This window comes from Callorhinus ursinus, unplaced genomic scaffold (assembly GCF_003265705.2).
Source record: "Callorhinus ursinus isolate GAN/ISIS: 27379988/994484 unplaced genomic scaffold, GSC_fseal_2.0 scaffold1, whole genome shotgun sequence".
NCBI classification, from domain to species: Eukaryota; Metazoa; Chordata; class Mammalia; order Carnivora; family Otariidae; genus Callorhinus; species Callorhinus ursinus.
This window is the reverse complement of record NW_027397063.1, coordinates 63,506,741-63,522,565: the sequence shown is the minus strand read 5'-3', so window position 1 is coordinate 63,522,565 and position 15,825 is coordinate 63,506,741. Positions and strand designations below refer to the sequence as shown.

At 49.7% G+C, this 15,825-nt stretch overlaps 1 protein-coding gene and 1 long non-coding RNA gene across 4 annotated transcripts in view; both read right to left on the bottom strand.

Moving 5' to 3' along the window:
- Nucleotides 1-15,825, bottom strand: part of XXYLT1 (xyloside xylosyltransferase 1) — a 164,996-nt gene that overhangs the window by 76,250 nt on the left and 72,921 nt on the right. The gene's annotated exons all lie outside the window — the stretch shown is intronic.
- Nucleotides 7,167-15,541, bottom strand: LOC141373255 (uncharacterized). Its single transcript, XR_012379021.1, has 3 exons — nt 15,338-15,541; nt 13,622-13,694; nt 7,167-8,949 (listed from the first exon to the last, which is right to left on the bottom strand). It is a non-coding gene; the product is annotated as an uncharacterized lncRNA (long non-coding RNA).

Genomic DNA, 15,825 nt, shown 5'->3' with positions numbered 1-15,825 from the left:
AATGGAGAAATTTCAGGAAAAAGGGGTTTCATGCCACAAAAGTTGAACGGAAGTTTTCAGTGACCAGAGCCGACCTGTATAACATATATTATGATATTCAGGTAAGCATCCAAATACTCCGAGATTGTCATGATTATTTCTGCGTGACAAATGAGGAGATGAGGAAGTATGGTAATCAAGATCACACAGCTGGGAAGCGGCAGAGCTGGGGCTCACATCGAACACGTGGGGCTCTTAAAGCCCACGCTCACTCTTCACCCCCACGCTACCCTACCCTCCGGCCCCCGGATGGCCATGTGCACAGCAGGCTCGGTTCTGCCAGTGCTGCTCAGCCAGGGCGCCCCGGACTCTCCCGGGGCTGCTCTGTTTTCCACATCAGCAGCCGGCTCTGAGCGAGGAGGGAAGGGAGGAAATGGAGTTCCTAAGAGTGATTTATACAACCTGTTGAGCAGTGCTGGTAAAAGGTTTGGGAGCCAAGAGGTTGAAATTAATGACCACAGGCAGTTTTATGTATTAGCTATACAACAAATTCTTTCTTTCAGCCCTCCTCCTCCCCTCTCAAAATTAAGCACGGAAAACTGACTGTGAGCTATGGGCCGGCGGTCACATTTTTTATAACCATCAGCTTGTTTTGTGGACAAAAGAAAACAAATTATTATGAAAAGACACAGTTGTTGCTCCAGCAACAGTGTGACATGCGTCTCCTCCCTCACCCCTCGAGCCTTCGGTGACTAGGTATATAAATCATATCCTTTAGGATAGGACAGAAGTGATTTCCAACTTGGCTGAAAAACTTCAGGGATGTATATAATATATGACAACACGTACAACACCTGGTCTCCATTTTCCTCTCACTTCTATTGCCAGTATGAAATTATAGCTCAGGCACTTCTTTATGAATTTCAGTCTGCAGAGGAAACTGAATTGTAGATCTGGAAAGCAGAATATCCCCCCTTCTTTCATTTCTATGGCATAGATGTCCGTGACCCCTGCTGGCCTCTCCACAGCTTATAGCTCTCTGGGGTCTGCTAGAGATTTTATTTTTTATCTGCAAAAGCTTAAGCCCTGCTTCCTATCTGGGGCACAACCACATTCTCACTTTGTTCACCAACCCTGAGACTGACGCCTGGTCTCTGCTCTTCACCAGCAGGCTTTTTTCATAGACCTCTGGGGATGGCAGCTGTAGCAAGCCATCCTCTTTGGGCAGAATTAACAGGTGTTTTCTGAAAATAGTGATCCGGTTACCATGGGTCTGCCCAAACGGTCACAGATCAACTTTCCAAATGGCTCACTCAGGTTCTTTGAATTGGAATTGTGGGGGCTCCTGTTTCTAATCTCTGCCCTCTCTTTTACCTCCCCCAACCACTCTCTCCCTCTTTCCCTGCATTTGAGCCCAGGCCACACTTGCAGATTCACTGTAAAATTAGGAAAACTAACCAAGCAGCTCCTCATCCCCATGGTCTGCTCTGCCACATACTTGTGCCCCTGGCCCAGCCAGCTTGTCAGGGCCCGTCCACCGCAGCCCTGCCCAGTAGGCTTCCTCAAATGACAGTGGCAACGACAGGACTGATTGCTTGTATTTTTACAGCACCTAAAAATGTTCAAAGTGCATTCCCAACTCACAAAACTCTGCTATGCTTCAGCTCATTTAAACCTTACAACAACCCCCAGGGGCAGGTGCATCTGTATGGGTCGGGTCCAGCTACTGTAACAGAAGATGTCCAGTAACAATGGTTTGAATAACACATAAGGCCAAAGCTAAGTCATCCAGGGATTGTCGGACTGCTTCATAAAGCTATCAAAGGTCCTGGCCCCTTCTACCTTTCCATTCTGTTATCCTAGGTCTGGTTTCCATTCTCAAGGTCTCTGAATGGTGCAAGACAGCTACCTGGGCTCCAGTCAACCAGGCTGCATTCCAGACAACAAGGAGGAAGAAAGGGAAAAGTCCCCTCCCCTTGCCCCCTGCAATAAGGCAGACCCTTTCAACAACCTTCTGGAAGTGCCTAATTTAGTCACATGGCCACACCTAGCAGCAAGGGAAGCTAGGACATTAATGCTTTTACTGGGCATAATGCTGTTCCCAAATAAATGGGATTTGCTTATAAAGGAAAAAGGAGAGAACGGACAGAGAGCAGCAACTAGCAGTCCTTCGACAGCTGGCACGTAATTCCCCCCACTCTACAGATGAAGAAACAGAGGCCCAAAGGAGTTAAGTCTGCTGAGGTCACACAGTCATTAATGGCAAAAGAGGAACCAGGTGCATGTCATCTGACCCATGTCCGCATGCCTCTTCCTCGTCCACAAAGTCCCCTCCCTGCAGTGGAGCCGATGGTGTGCGCCCGCCCGCACTCCTGCCTGCTCACCTTCCAGACCTCTGCTCAGCCCTCACCCGCTCCTCGCTGGCCTACCACTGAGACTGCACCCGCTGGCCCCGGGCTGCCACCCTGAAGGACTCCTGTCCTCCATCACCGGCCTCACACTTCCCCTCCAGCCCGGCTCTCCACCCAGCGTCCCAACGTGTCTCTTGGAATCCAGACACGGTCACTAGTAAGGTGAACCATGCCAGAGCTAGCCAGACCCTACAGAGCCGGGCAGACCCTCCGAGCAGGATCGTAATCCCCAAACGGTCTCTATAATGCCATGGGAGTTCTGTGAGCACCATACCTCACACAGGGGCACCCATGCCACCTCTTAACACTGTTTTTGGTGACAGGTCTCTTGTGTGGCCAGCACATTGTTCCATCCTGGCGCTGAATGCACACTCCGTGCACACTGCCTGGTCGTGCGCTAGGCCAGGACACTGACCCAAGGGTCCCTGATGACAACAGCTATGCAAGTACGGACAGTTTGGCTGGCACCTTAGCCATCTTTCATGTCACTAAGAAAAACTGTATTTTGGCAGTTCTTCCTGGTATGAACGGTGAATCCTTTACTCTTTCCTGCGGCTGAACTTCCTGAGTCCGCTCCACTCCAGAGACTCATTACTCCCTTGGTGGGGTCCTACAGCCCACCACTACCCTCAGAGGCCCAGGTCGCCTCCTGCCCCCTCTCTAGCTGCGCATAGCAGAAGGACCTGCAACCATGACAGGGGCGCACACTACTGAGAAGTTTGCACAAGGAGGGAAGTGCAATCCGGCGGCGAATTGCCAAATTTCCCCCAAGGAGAAGCAGCCCACCTTCGGGGATGTGAGCAGGTTCTCCCGGGACCTGTGGGGCAGCTGGGGAGAGAGTGGCCCTACATCATTCCTTGTGCCCAGAAATCCACAGCACGACAACTTTCACAGAGAAAAACCAGTTTCTCCATATTGGGAACCCAGAAATACCTTTCTGAGATTTATATGTGAAGACCTACCCATTCCCTTACCTTCTGCATCAGGAGAAAAAAACATGGCTCTTATCTTTTCAGGAGCAGCACCTGTGGCCCCATGACAGTTTGCAGACTGACTTGGCCAATGGTCAAATAGCACTTCAGGCTTCCTGTCTCCTGAGCCAGGCCGCTTGCCAAAATGTCATGTTATTTTATTGATTCTATGCTACAGTTAAAAAAAAAAGTGAACTATCTATCATCACCTATAAAATGAGGTTCCAAAGGCCAGATACTGAGCTAGGTATTTTTATGTGTTTTACCTCATTTAATCCTTACATGTTGGGTTTATTGTCCTCATTTTATGGGTTCTTCCACCAAGACAGTCTGCGTTTCAATGCTTTCATCCCTGTTTACCAAGGTTAAGGGAACCCCACAGGAGCCCGAGTCTGCTGGGTACTAAGAATTACCCAAGAACAGGAAGAGGTCACAAGACTCCATTCTAACTTCCATTTAAAAGACCAATCTGCCTTCCTACGGAGCGGGGCACTCAATAAACCCTCTAACTTGTTCCCATCCCAGACTCTACAATAGAAAAAATTCTGTCTACCGAACTGTACCTAAGCACTAATTAATTCATTTCCCTGTTTTAATTAAATTTTAATTTCATTTAATTAACTAGTTTCTTTTTAATTAAGTAAAATTAATTTGCTTCCATTTTTAAGGACATAAAACTTAATGCCAAACTGATATAATTGTAGATGATAGCAAAAAAAAAAAACAAAAAAGAGAGAGAATTTAGGCTCTAAAATATTTCAGTATGTGTTGCTTGGGAAACAAGGCCACTCTCCTAATGACAGTACAATCACCAAGCCCAGGAAATTAACATTAATACATCACTGCCATTTAATCTATGGCCCCATTCAAAATTTGCCAATTGTCCAAAAACAAACACAAAAACAAAATTTATGGTTCAGGATGACATACAGTGGTCCGGTCTCTTCTGCCTGAAGTAGTTCTGCAGTCTTTCCTCATCTTCCACGGCTGGGTACAGTTTGAGGAGTACAGGCCAATTGTTTTGTAAAATCTCCCTCGATGTGCATTTGTCTAATGTTTCCTCACAATTAGATTCAGGTTATGCATCTTTGTTCAAGAACAGCACAGAAGCAAGACTGTCTTCTTCTTGCTCGATCACATCAGGGGGCACAGCATGTCAATCTGTCCCATTATTGATGCTGTTAATTTTGATCATTGTGAAGTTACCATTTGTTCTCTATAACAACAGCATTATGGGGGGAAACATTTCCAGACTATGCAAATATCCTCTTCCTGAACAAGTTTGTGCCTGCTCTGGTCCAGCATCCATTGACTCTTCTCATCTAAATAAAGGATTACTATAATGGTTACCATCAACTGGTGACTTTCCAATGCCTTCATTCCCTCTGTGTTTATTAACTGTATTCTACCATAAAGAAGAACTTTCTGGCATCCCCACTTACGGCAGGTCGTACCAAGCAAATTCGTCCCTGACTGGAAGGTCCCAGTGCCACCCACCGCAGGGGTCCTAGACAAGGAGGGAACATCAGGGTTGCTGTCATTGGGACTTTTAGGTCCATCCTCCAAGCACTTCCCACCTGGCTGGGAGACAATGACCCTCTTGAAAAACCTCCAGCAGCACCACACCCTGGTGCATTCTCATAAAAATAAATAATTGAAGAGAGAAACAAGTATCACAGTTTCAGAAGGCAACACCACCCCACCCTGGCTTTCCTCTGTTTTGTAAAACAAACAATGCATGGGCTTGACCTTATTTAATGAAATGTGACTTCAGGAACTTTAGGCAAGTGTGAGTAGACGGGGCATGGGGGTAGAGGGCTGACTCTGCCCCTACTTCCAGCCTTGAGTAAGCCACCTCTCATCCAGGCATCAGTTCTCCCAGTCTGTAGAGACAGGAGGCTTAGGACAGATGCCCTCCAAGACACTTCCCGGCCCTGCCACCCGTGATTCTGAAAGGAGGTGGCCATTTCCCCTCACTCATAACCCAGCAGCTTGTTCTCAGAAAAACACAAGATATATAGATTAGGCACAGGAGATGGGCCTTGCTCTGTTGACCTCAGCCGTGCCAAGCCAAGCAAGCCATAAAGTCCCCACTGTGTGCCAAGTACTAGGACAGTGTGGAAGAGGTTCAGAAAGGAAGGACATTATTCCTAGCCTCAAAAACTGCAAATTAGGGGTGCCTGGGTGGCCCAGTCGTTAAGCGTCTGCCTTCAGCTCAGGTCATGATCCTGGAGTCCCGGGATCGAGTCCCGCATCGGGCTCCCTGCTCGGCAGGGAGTCTGTTTCTCCCTCTGACCCTCTTCCCTCTCGTGCTCTCTATCTCTCATTCTCTCTCTCTCAAATAAATAAATAAAATCTTTAAAGAAAAAAAACAACCCCACACACAAAAACTTTAAAAAAAAAACAAAACTGCAAATTACATTCTCTGCTGCCGCCACTGCCACTGCTGGTTCCAACATTCAGTATGACCATTTTTCATGGTGATAAATACTACATATGAAACTCACATTGGTTTAATACCTACTATGCGCCGCACACTAGAATGCTTTTAAATCTCCCAGTTTCCATTTAACGAATGTAGAGAAGTAAGGTTTATAGTAGTCAAAGAACTCGCCCAAGGTCATACAGCTAGTGAGTAATGGAGCGGGAATGCACATGTCAGGTGTAGGTGGTTCTAGGGTCTGAGTCCCTTTAAACAGGTTTACTTCGAAGTCCGCCCACACCCATGCCAGTTTATCTGTTGCTGGTAACAAACCACCCCAAAGTTAGCATCTTCAGTGCATGCTTATCCCTCATGGTTCTGTGGGTCAACTACGCTTACTGGGTAGTTCTCACGGCGGGGGGTGAGGGGGATCTCTCTTGTGGGGACGGTACAAACAGGGGCGGAGGCTGCCGTCGGCCAAAAGGCTGCACCAGGCTGGACGTCCCTATTACTCACGCTGCTAGCAGTTGCCACTGGTTGTTGGCAAAGAGTGCTCCGCTGGGCTGTCCACCGGAGGAGCACGGTCTTGGGGGCTCACCCAGAGGTGTTGGCTTTGCCCGGCATGGCAGCTGGATTCCAAGAGGGAGCTTGCCGAGAGCAAGTGTTCCGAGAGACCCAGGCAGAGAGTGTGTGGCTCCTGGTGACTAAGCCTTCCAAGGCCTGCGGCATCACTTCCACAGTATCTTATTAATCAAAAACGAGTCACAGGGCCGGCCCAAATTCAAGCAGGGGGACTACAAGAAGCTGTGAGCACTGGGAGCCGTGGCTGATGAGACAGGTCATCTTTGGAGCCCAGCTACACAGAGCCTCGCCCTATAGTGACATTACAGATTATCTACATTTCTTCTTTATGGTCGTCTAAATTATTACCATATGTATGTATTCTTTTGTAATCACTGAAACAAATTAATATTCTAAAACATGTTATAATACATACTATATGATTATCAGTATGTTAAATATATACAAAGTTTTATGTATTTATGTGTGTATACACACACACACACACACACACACACACTATGAGACTGGGAGAAAATGTACATTTTTTAAAAATACTTCTCATCTTCTCAAAACGGACATGTACTGCTTTTAAATTAAAAACATTTTTAAAGGGATTAACTACTTCCTAGAAAATATCCGTTTTCTGGCAACATGTATCAGATTTAAGGCATCTGCCATGACCTCAAGATTTTTTTTAGGATTCCTTCTCAAGGTGGCTAGAGTTACCCATTTTTACAATAATTTTCCTAGGATCAAGTCCATCTAGAGATTTCTGCCTTCCTCCTACTTCACCACAAGTAGCTTTCTGGATTCCCAAAGGTATTTCTTTTTTATTTTTATTTTTATTTTTTTTAAGATTTTATTTATTTATCTGACAGAGAGAGATCCAGCGAGAGAGGGAACACAAGCAGGAAGAGTGGGAGAGGGAGAAGCAGGCTTCCCAAGGAGCAGGGAGCCCGATGCGGGGCTCGATCCCAGGACCCTGGGATCATGACCCGAGCTGAAGACAGACACTTAACAACTGAGCCACCCAGGCGCCCCGGTATTTCTTTTTTAAAAAGAAAAAGCCAACAAGAAGCTGGGAGTTACTCTCATCTGATTTTTTTTCCTGCCATTTATGTAAGTGTATTTCTGCTACATTTTCCACACCTCCTCTTGCCAACTACATCTTGGAAATCCAAGGCCAATGGTTGGGTGCTTTGGGTATCTCAGCAGCTTAGAAAACCCTCAAGTCTACTGTGATGAGTCTTTCTTTCAGAGGCCAATTTGCATTCTCAGAACTCCAGGACAGAGGGAATCCAGAAAAGAAAGAGCAGCCGTGAGATACACGAGGCATGGGAAGTTCAGTCAACTCTCTGCAGTAAAGGGGGTTAGCCTGAGGCGGAGCAAGCCTCTCCAGTCAGGTAAATGACGGTGAGAACCTCACCATGGAAAATGGGGGCTGAAGGTAATATAGCTGCCACTGTCCCAAAACAGACAGCGCCACTGAACCCCACCCCAAAGGCAGGCCAGGGGCCTCCCTCTGAGTCATGGTACCAGAGGGCAGTGGTAAGCCTGGACGGGGCACTTCTGGAATTGGGTGTGGAGAAAGCAGGGAACTGGGGCAGGCGGTGTCAGGAGTGGGACTGAGTTCTCCCGGCAGCCCCACCTTCCCAAAGGCAGGCAGGCTGTGCTCAGCCCTGCCCTGGGGTCCTGCTACCAAGCCCACCAGCAGTAGTGGCTCTAGGAGCCTAAGAGGCTGATCTGTTGAGTCATTTGGCACTATTTTTACCCAGTTACTTTCCAACCGTAAACCCACATTTCAAATTTCATTGTTTGGGGTGGATTAAGAAATTCAACTTGGCCTTTCTTGTGGTTTAACTTCCTGCATGCCTGTATAAAGGAAAAACTTGAGAATTCCTATGGATACATGACATTTTACTGGCAGGATGGTGTCCAGATTTTTGGTGTCTTGACTGTTGTCCTAACCTACAGTGCTCTGATTCAGCAAGGAGGGCTTGATTTGCCCTGTTCTCTGCTCTACTAAGGCAGAGAGTGTCCCACATGGCAGTGTATGGTCTGGCTAATGGAAGACTAGGTCAGAGCAAATTTGTTTATGAATATGCCAGTCCATTATTAAGAGTTGATGCTGCCTCTGTGCAATTCATATAACAGTTAATTGTGACATGCTTAGTCATTAGTGAGCAATACCCAGGTACGGAGTTTGGTAACTGTCAGTGACACCAGAGTTGAACAAGCTGAAAACAATTCCCAAATGATTTCAATTATAAAGCCGGGCATGACCCTGTGGTCATAGGAACACCAAACACATACCAAAAGAGAAAGGAATGTTCCTTTTCTGTGGAAGCCAGGATGAGTCCTGTTTTCTTTTTAAAACACTTTCACCTCCACTCCTATCTTAAGTTCAGTTGCGATGCCTGGTTAACTTTAATACCTTTGATATAAATGGTCTCTAAAACTTCAAGGTCTTCCTGACTGCCCAAAACACTTCTAGCTCAGGCAGAGCTATGATCTTCTGTTCAAGGATGGAGCCCCCCTTCCAAAAGGAAAATCCAGAACGGCACCAAATTTATCTTCTGCATCTCATGAGAGGCTTGACATGCTATAGAAAAAGCAAAAAGTCAGCGTTGCTAGAAATACACCACTTGGGAGCAGACACGCCCCCAGAGGCTGACAGTGTGAGCACAGCCCTGCTTTCCCTCCCAGACCAGGGGCAGCACGGAGCCAGGCCCTCTGAGCGCTCAGCCCACCAAGCCTGCACATGCCAGCAACGCACTGTACGGTTCTGAGACTCGGGATGCTTTTCCTGCTCATGATGGATAACTTCGCATTCTTTTGATCATACAACAAATATTTATTAGCCCCCTGCTATGTGCCTGGTGTTCCAACCACTGCAGATGGAGCAGGGAAGACAGCTCAGGGCACTGCTTTCATGTCAGTCCCAGTCTGGATGAGACGACCACACAGCAGTGAATGCTGTGGGGAGAAGCAAGCTGAGGAAGGGGGTGCAACATGATATGGTGAGGGGCAAGTGAAGTCGGGGAGACAGAGAAGGCCTTTTGCACAAGCAGCATTTGAGCTGAGATCCGAACGATGGGAAAAGAGAAAAGCCAAGATCCAGGGGAAGAGAGAGCAGAGGGAGTCACTGGTGAAAAACCAGGGCTGGCCTTTAGCACATCTGCACGAAAAGGAGGGGGAGGGGTGTGAAAGTTGTGGCCAGAGCGTGCGGTGGGCAGGCATCAGACCCACCAGGGGACTCTAGCAGGACAGAAGGGTGGCCTGACCGGGCAGCCTCTCCCCTCTGCAGACCTGGCACTTCTCTGTGCCTCTGTCCCCGGCCAGGGGTCCTGGCCTTGGACGTGACGTGCCCTCGGGCACCCCAGCTCTTGGGGCTGCCCTCAGCAGTGAGGATGCTCGGCTTGAGAGCTGTAACAGAGCTCCCCCATCTAGGGAACTGCTTCTGTCACCTAGTTTCTAGGGGGCTGGGGTCCAAAGACAGAGGATGCAACTGTGGCTCCTCAAGGAAGGCCATGCGAGGAAGGCACAGGGACCCGGGCACACTCCCTGTCCTCAAGTCCTCCCTGTCCTTACGGGCCGGTTCTGGTCCTGGCCTCGGCTCTCCTTCGTGCTCTCGCCACAACAGTTCCTTTCCTCCCACCAGCTGGCTCACACAAACCAGAGCCTAATGAGGGTGGAAAACGGCACCGTGGGGCCCCCCTCCGCAACCCCCACCCCACCCACATATCAGTACATGGGAGCAATCAGGTTAAGAGAGCGTCAAGAGCAGGGAGACCAGAAAAGTGGCCATAAAAGCCCACAGCCCCGCAGTCACCTGTAAAGAAGTCCGGTGTGGGGTGGGGGTGGGGGTTAATTCATTCAATTTTCATTCAATTATTAGTTGAATAAACATATGATATCTGGCTCTCTGATTAGGCAAAGCAAAACAAGTTCTCTGCCCTGGAACGGCTCACAGACTAGTGATAGAGATGCAGTAACAGCAACAATCAGCACCCAAAGACACCTGCGCTCAGGGTCTGGGGCGTGGTGGGGCGGAGGGAGGCAGTGCTGTGGGTGCAGCGAGAAGGCACACCGGGGGAGACGTGTTACTCACTCGGGCCTTGTCCTGGCCAGCTCAGGCTGCCATAACAAAATACCACACACTGGGTAGCTTACACGAGAGACACTGATTTTCTCACAGTCCAAGAGGCCAGAAGTCCACAACCTCGGCGCTGACAAATTCACTTTCCGCTGAGGGGGTCTCTTCCTGCCTTGCAGACAGCCACCTTTTCCCTGTGTCCTCACCGGCCTTTCCTCTGTGCTCATTCAGAGAGAGCCACACTCTGGCCACTCTCCCTCTTCAATAAGGACACCAATCCCATCTGACCGGGGCCCCACCCTTATGACCTCATTTAACCCTAATATCCTCCCAAAGGCCCATCTCCAAATACCACCACCTTGGGAGTTGGGCTTCCACATCTGAATTTGGGGGGCATACAATTCAGTCCACAACAGGCTTTGAAGCACTGATAGGCACCAGAGTTTTTCTCTGTGGGAACTGGAATTCCAGGAGAGGCTGGCGTCAGCAAAGGCAGGGCCATGCGAGCTTGGAAGCCTTGCTCGGAGAGCAGAAAGCCAGCCAGCTTGGTTCGGGTAAAGGACTTGTGAAGGGCACAGGGAAGGTGAGGCTGCTGAAGAGGTGGTTTGGGGGCAAGGGATGGCAGGGAGCCAGGAGCCTGCTGAGCAGAAGACTGACAGGGTCCGGCCTGTGTACTGCAAAGCCCTCCCAGGCTGTGTGGAGTGGCCAGACTGAGAAGGGGGACAGTTAATGGGCTGCTGTAACAGTCAGGACAAGAGAGGGAGAGGCTCTGAATTAAAACCATCGTTCAGACTGGTGTGAGGCTGCAGACAGAGGAGCTCAAGCTTTTCTGGGACTGGCTGACTAGAGCCCAAGCCTGGGGGGTGGGAAACAAAGCTGAGGTCCCCCTGCCCGGGGCTGCTTGGCCCACCCCCCTCTATGGGTACCAAGAATCTGCCTAAGTCCCACGGACACCAACACTCCATGTTCTCTCACCACCCAGTAAGGAGGCACTGGCCCAGCACAGCGTGGCCCTGCCCTGCTGCGAGCTGGGGCCACACACAAAGGGTGGGGGCCTCAACAAGAGTATTCACAGATAAAAGGGGGGGGCCCTCTCCAGCGGCTCTGAAGTCAACTGCTCCTGAACAGCCTCCCTGAAGGCTACTTTGCTCCTTCTGACTCCCGGGCCAGAGAAACCGAACAAAGAACAGAACCAATGCTTACCAAACCACACAGTAACCCACCCTCCACAGGGCCCCAAGGAAGGGCAGCTCCTTCCGCCCGTCTTTGATGGGAAGGCCAGAGGAGCTTCTAGGTGTTCTGGAGCTGGACACATGCCAGTGACCCAACAGGCAGCATTCCTGATTCCTCATCAGTGGTTCTGGTGAGGCCAAGAAGCCAGTGTGGCTCACGGGGTCCCTGTCACAGTTGCCAGCCTCACTGTGGCCCCTGGGCCCACTTCCTCATCTGTAGAACAAGGGGCGAGGCCTCGGGGTTCCTCAGGCCCCTTCCAGTTCTAACCCTACAACCACCGACACAGAACCTACACCCGGGAGGCAGCTGACTCTAGTGGTGCCTGATGCCAAACGACACTGAGTTTTCTAAGACTTGGCCAAAAAAAAAAAAAAACACTTCTCAAGGCACACTCAATATATGCCTAAAAAACTGGCATGACACTCTATTTTTATTAACTGAATCCTATTTTCTCAGTGATGAAAAGCATTTCAAAGCTCTTTCATTTTCCTTTCTGATTTTCAAACGGCCAGTGAGCTTCCTATTTCCCCAAAATTCCTTCCTCCGACCATCCCCACTGCACCAGGCAAGCAACTTGGGGTAAAATACGACCTCCACGGAATCATATTTAAAGGCACCTCTTTGGAAAAGTGAGCTTCCATTTACAAAGCAGGCACTGCTCTGCTCCCTACCAAGCACCTGCTCCTTCCAGAGAGTCCCTCCTGTTGCCTATCAGAGGCCATCACCCCTTTTCCCTGAAGGACAGTCACCAGCCGTCACTCCTGGGATGCCTCCCACAGGTGATGAGACCACAGAAGTGGCGTCAGCAGGAACACTACGGGGCAGAGCCTTTGGCTCCCTCACTTTACAGGGGGTACAGTCACTGAACCAGCGGCTGGACAGGAAGTCCATGCCACAAGGAGGACGCAAGGCCATGCAGGCACTTCTCTGGTGACTGCCTCGTTTTAATGAAGCCTATGGGTCATCCCATGTCAGTGTCCTATAAACCAAGTCTCATGGCAGCCAGGAAATGCAGTCTCATTATCGGATGTCAAGAAAACCTCACAGTCCCCACCCCATTTTCTCTCAAGTCACCAGACCCTCAAAAGATGCACCTTTCAGGGCGCCTGGGTCGCTCAGTCAGTTGAGTGTCTGAGTTCGGCTCAGGTCATGATCTCAGGGTCATGGGATCGAGCCCCGCCCAGTGGGGAGTTCAGCCAGGAATCTGCTTGAGATTCTCTCTCTCCCTCTCCCTCTGCCCCTCCCCCCATGCATGCTCTCTCTCTGTCTCCCTAAAATAAATATATATTAAAAAAAAAGAAAAGATGCACATTTCACTTCCCTCCCCAGGGGCTGAGGATAGGGTCCTAGGATCAGGACCCTACAGACCAAGCCCAAGGATTTGCTTATACTCTCTTGCTCTAGGTGCCCCATTCTTTTTCTTCTTAGGACTTTTCACTATTTGTAATTACATATTTATTTGTTTATTTACTTATTGCCGGCCTCTCCCATGAGACTGTAGGCTCCATGAGGGCTTAGTAGTACCCAGTACCACGCCTGGCACATCCCACAACTACTGTTTTTTAAAGTAGGAAATACAAGGCTCTCCCAGAACCAGATTCACTGTGAGGAAGCTATCCGTTTAAGGAGCTGAGTGTCTCATGGGGGGGACTAGAAAAACAGCTATTCCAAAGAGCAATCAGGGCTGTGTTCTCAGGGCCACAGAGGCAAACAGAAAACTCTGCAGGGGAGAGGGGGTCAGGCGAGGACACCCAGGAGGTGATCCTCAACCCAAGTACTTAGAAGACAAGTGACAGGACCTTACAAGCAAAAAGAGGGCCCACAGGTCAACAGAGCACAAAGCAGAGCCAACCAAAGGGAAAGGTGGCCACCTGGACCACTGGAGCGGGCTCCTAGAGGTCCGGCCAGGCCAGTGTTGCTGGGTATAGGGGTTGTGGCAACTTACCCACCAGAATGTCAGTATTTCAAATTTTTACGACCAGAGTAGCCATACAGTCTGCATGGACTGAGCATCAGCCCTGTAGATAGGAAAAGAGAGCAGAGCCATCGAGAGATAGGTGTGAGAGCTGGTGAGACCATCTGACAATCCCAGGGGAAATGAGGGAGGAGGGGAAATGTAAGAGCAGTTCTTTGTTTCTGGCTCAGGCAACCTATGATCTGCCGAGATAAGGAAACGGCAAACTTAGAAGATAATCAGTTCTATGATACATGTTGACTTTGACGTATCTGTGGGACGTTCAGATGAAGATCTCTAGAACCAGTCCTAAAGGGAACTTTCTAAAAGCAGGTGTCAGGCAGACACAGGCATAAGGACGCTGCTAGTGCACACCCATACCCTGTTCTCCTGGCTCCCTGCAGTCACATGGCCAACCAACCCGTTCCCGGATAATGGACCATGAGCAGGAGGGATGAGGGTAACTTCTGGACTGGAACAGTGGGAATCCACTGTACAGTCCCATCCCCTCTTCCCCTGTGAGCTGTGAGTACCAGGTGGTGTGGCTGCAGGATGGAAAGAGCCTAGACCCCTGGGTTATTGCTTGAAAGAAAGCTGCCCTAAAGGACTATATGCCCAGAGTGAAATTTGCTTGGAGGGGAAAAAAAACATAGGTATTAAAGCACTGATATTTCAGGGCCTGTTTGTTACTGCGGCCCAGTCCAGCCTCACCTTACTAATGCAGATGATGTCAGCATATAGTATAAGTCAAGGCACAGATAAGGCGAGCATGCAGAATCTTTTACCGGCTCACACACCTCAAAGATAGGACATAATTTTAACAATGGGATCACACTCCAGTAATGACCTGTAAGGATGAAGGGCACTCTTGCCCCACCCTGGGGTGCATATCACAATCTCAGGTAGAGTAGGGCTACAAAGAATGTTGAAATCCCCTCCAGGTAATTCTGGTATCTTTGGGCTCATACTCCACCCCCATGATCTGAGAATAACTGGGATGAAATGTGGAGAAGCGGATCTTGAAGATGAATCTGGGTTCTGTTACTCAGTCTCAAACACAGCAATTCACGCTTGTGAACCATCAGTGTGTGCCACCTCTGACATTCTGGGATTAATGGATTAGTTTATCTTGCCCCTCCCTCGGCTCCTCCAGTACCCCGCATTTGGACACATCCTGATGTCGGAGAGGCGAGGGAAGTGGAGTAGAGCAGGACATTAGTTTGTATCACACCGCAGCTTATGTGCACTGACTCCCTTATGCTTACCTAGGGACTCTGAACAGTCAAAAGGCAGAAGTGTGCAGCTGGAATTGACAATGTGAGTTAAGTCAGTAAGAAGACGCCAAAGTCATTGTTCCCATAGCAACACTCCTTACCTCATAGAACACATGCCCACAGTGTCTGCTGAAAGTGTGATGTTAGATGCAGGGCATGGCCACTCAGAACCAAGGGGCAGGAACGCCCAAACCCCTGCCTGGGAACGGATTCCCCGGGCCTGCGGACACAGCTGACGTCCCCTCTGCGGCACGTCTGGGGCCACTGCCACCCCTCTCTCTGGACCCTCACATTAGCGCATCCAGCTCGGGGCTCTGGTCCTTCCTCAGGCTGCAGGGGGTGTCTTCCTACCAAACTCGTCATGCTCAGACACTTTGCTGGTGATCCATGCAGACTTGCTCCCTCCCTCACACTGTTTATTACATAATCCTACCATGGGCGCATGGGGTTCCGTTAGTTGTTTCTGCGTCTGTACCGCTCACCGGGCAGTCTTACCCTCCTTCTAGCCCCAGCCCTGGGAGCCGGATCTGAGGACGGGCCTCAACAGCAAGCTGAACTCGAATGAGTGAACGCGGAACTCTCGCTTCAGACTTGCTCTGTTAACTACGTCCACCGAGGGTGTGTCAGGAGAAACTGAAACTCACCGACCAGCATGCTGAGGTCACGCAGCAGAGGCACAACAGCAGCGTGCTTCCGCTTTCTGTCATTTCACTGCCAACAACTTTCAAGACCCATGCCTCCCTCTTCTCTTCTGTCCTGAAAACCTCGGCAAGCTGCTAAGAAAGCCTGGGTGCTCCCTTCTTGGGTGCCAGCAGGAAGTTCAAGCCACCGAACCCCAGCCTGTACAAACAAACCCTCACCCCAACCCCAGCCCCCACCACCACAAGAACCCCAGGCCGGTCTCCCTTCCCTGCTCTCACT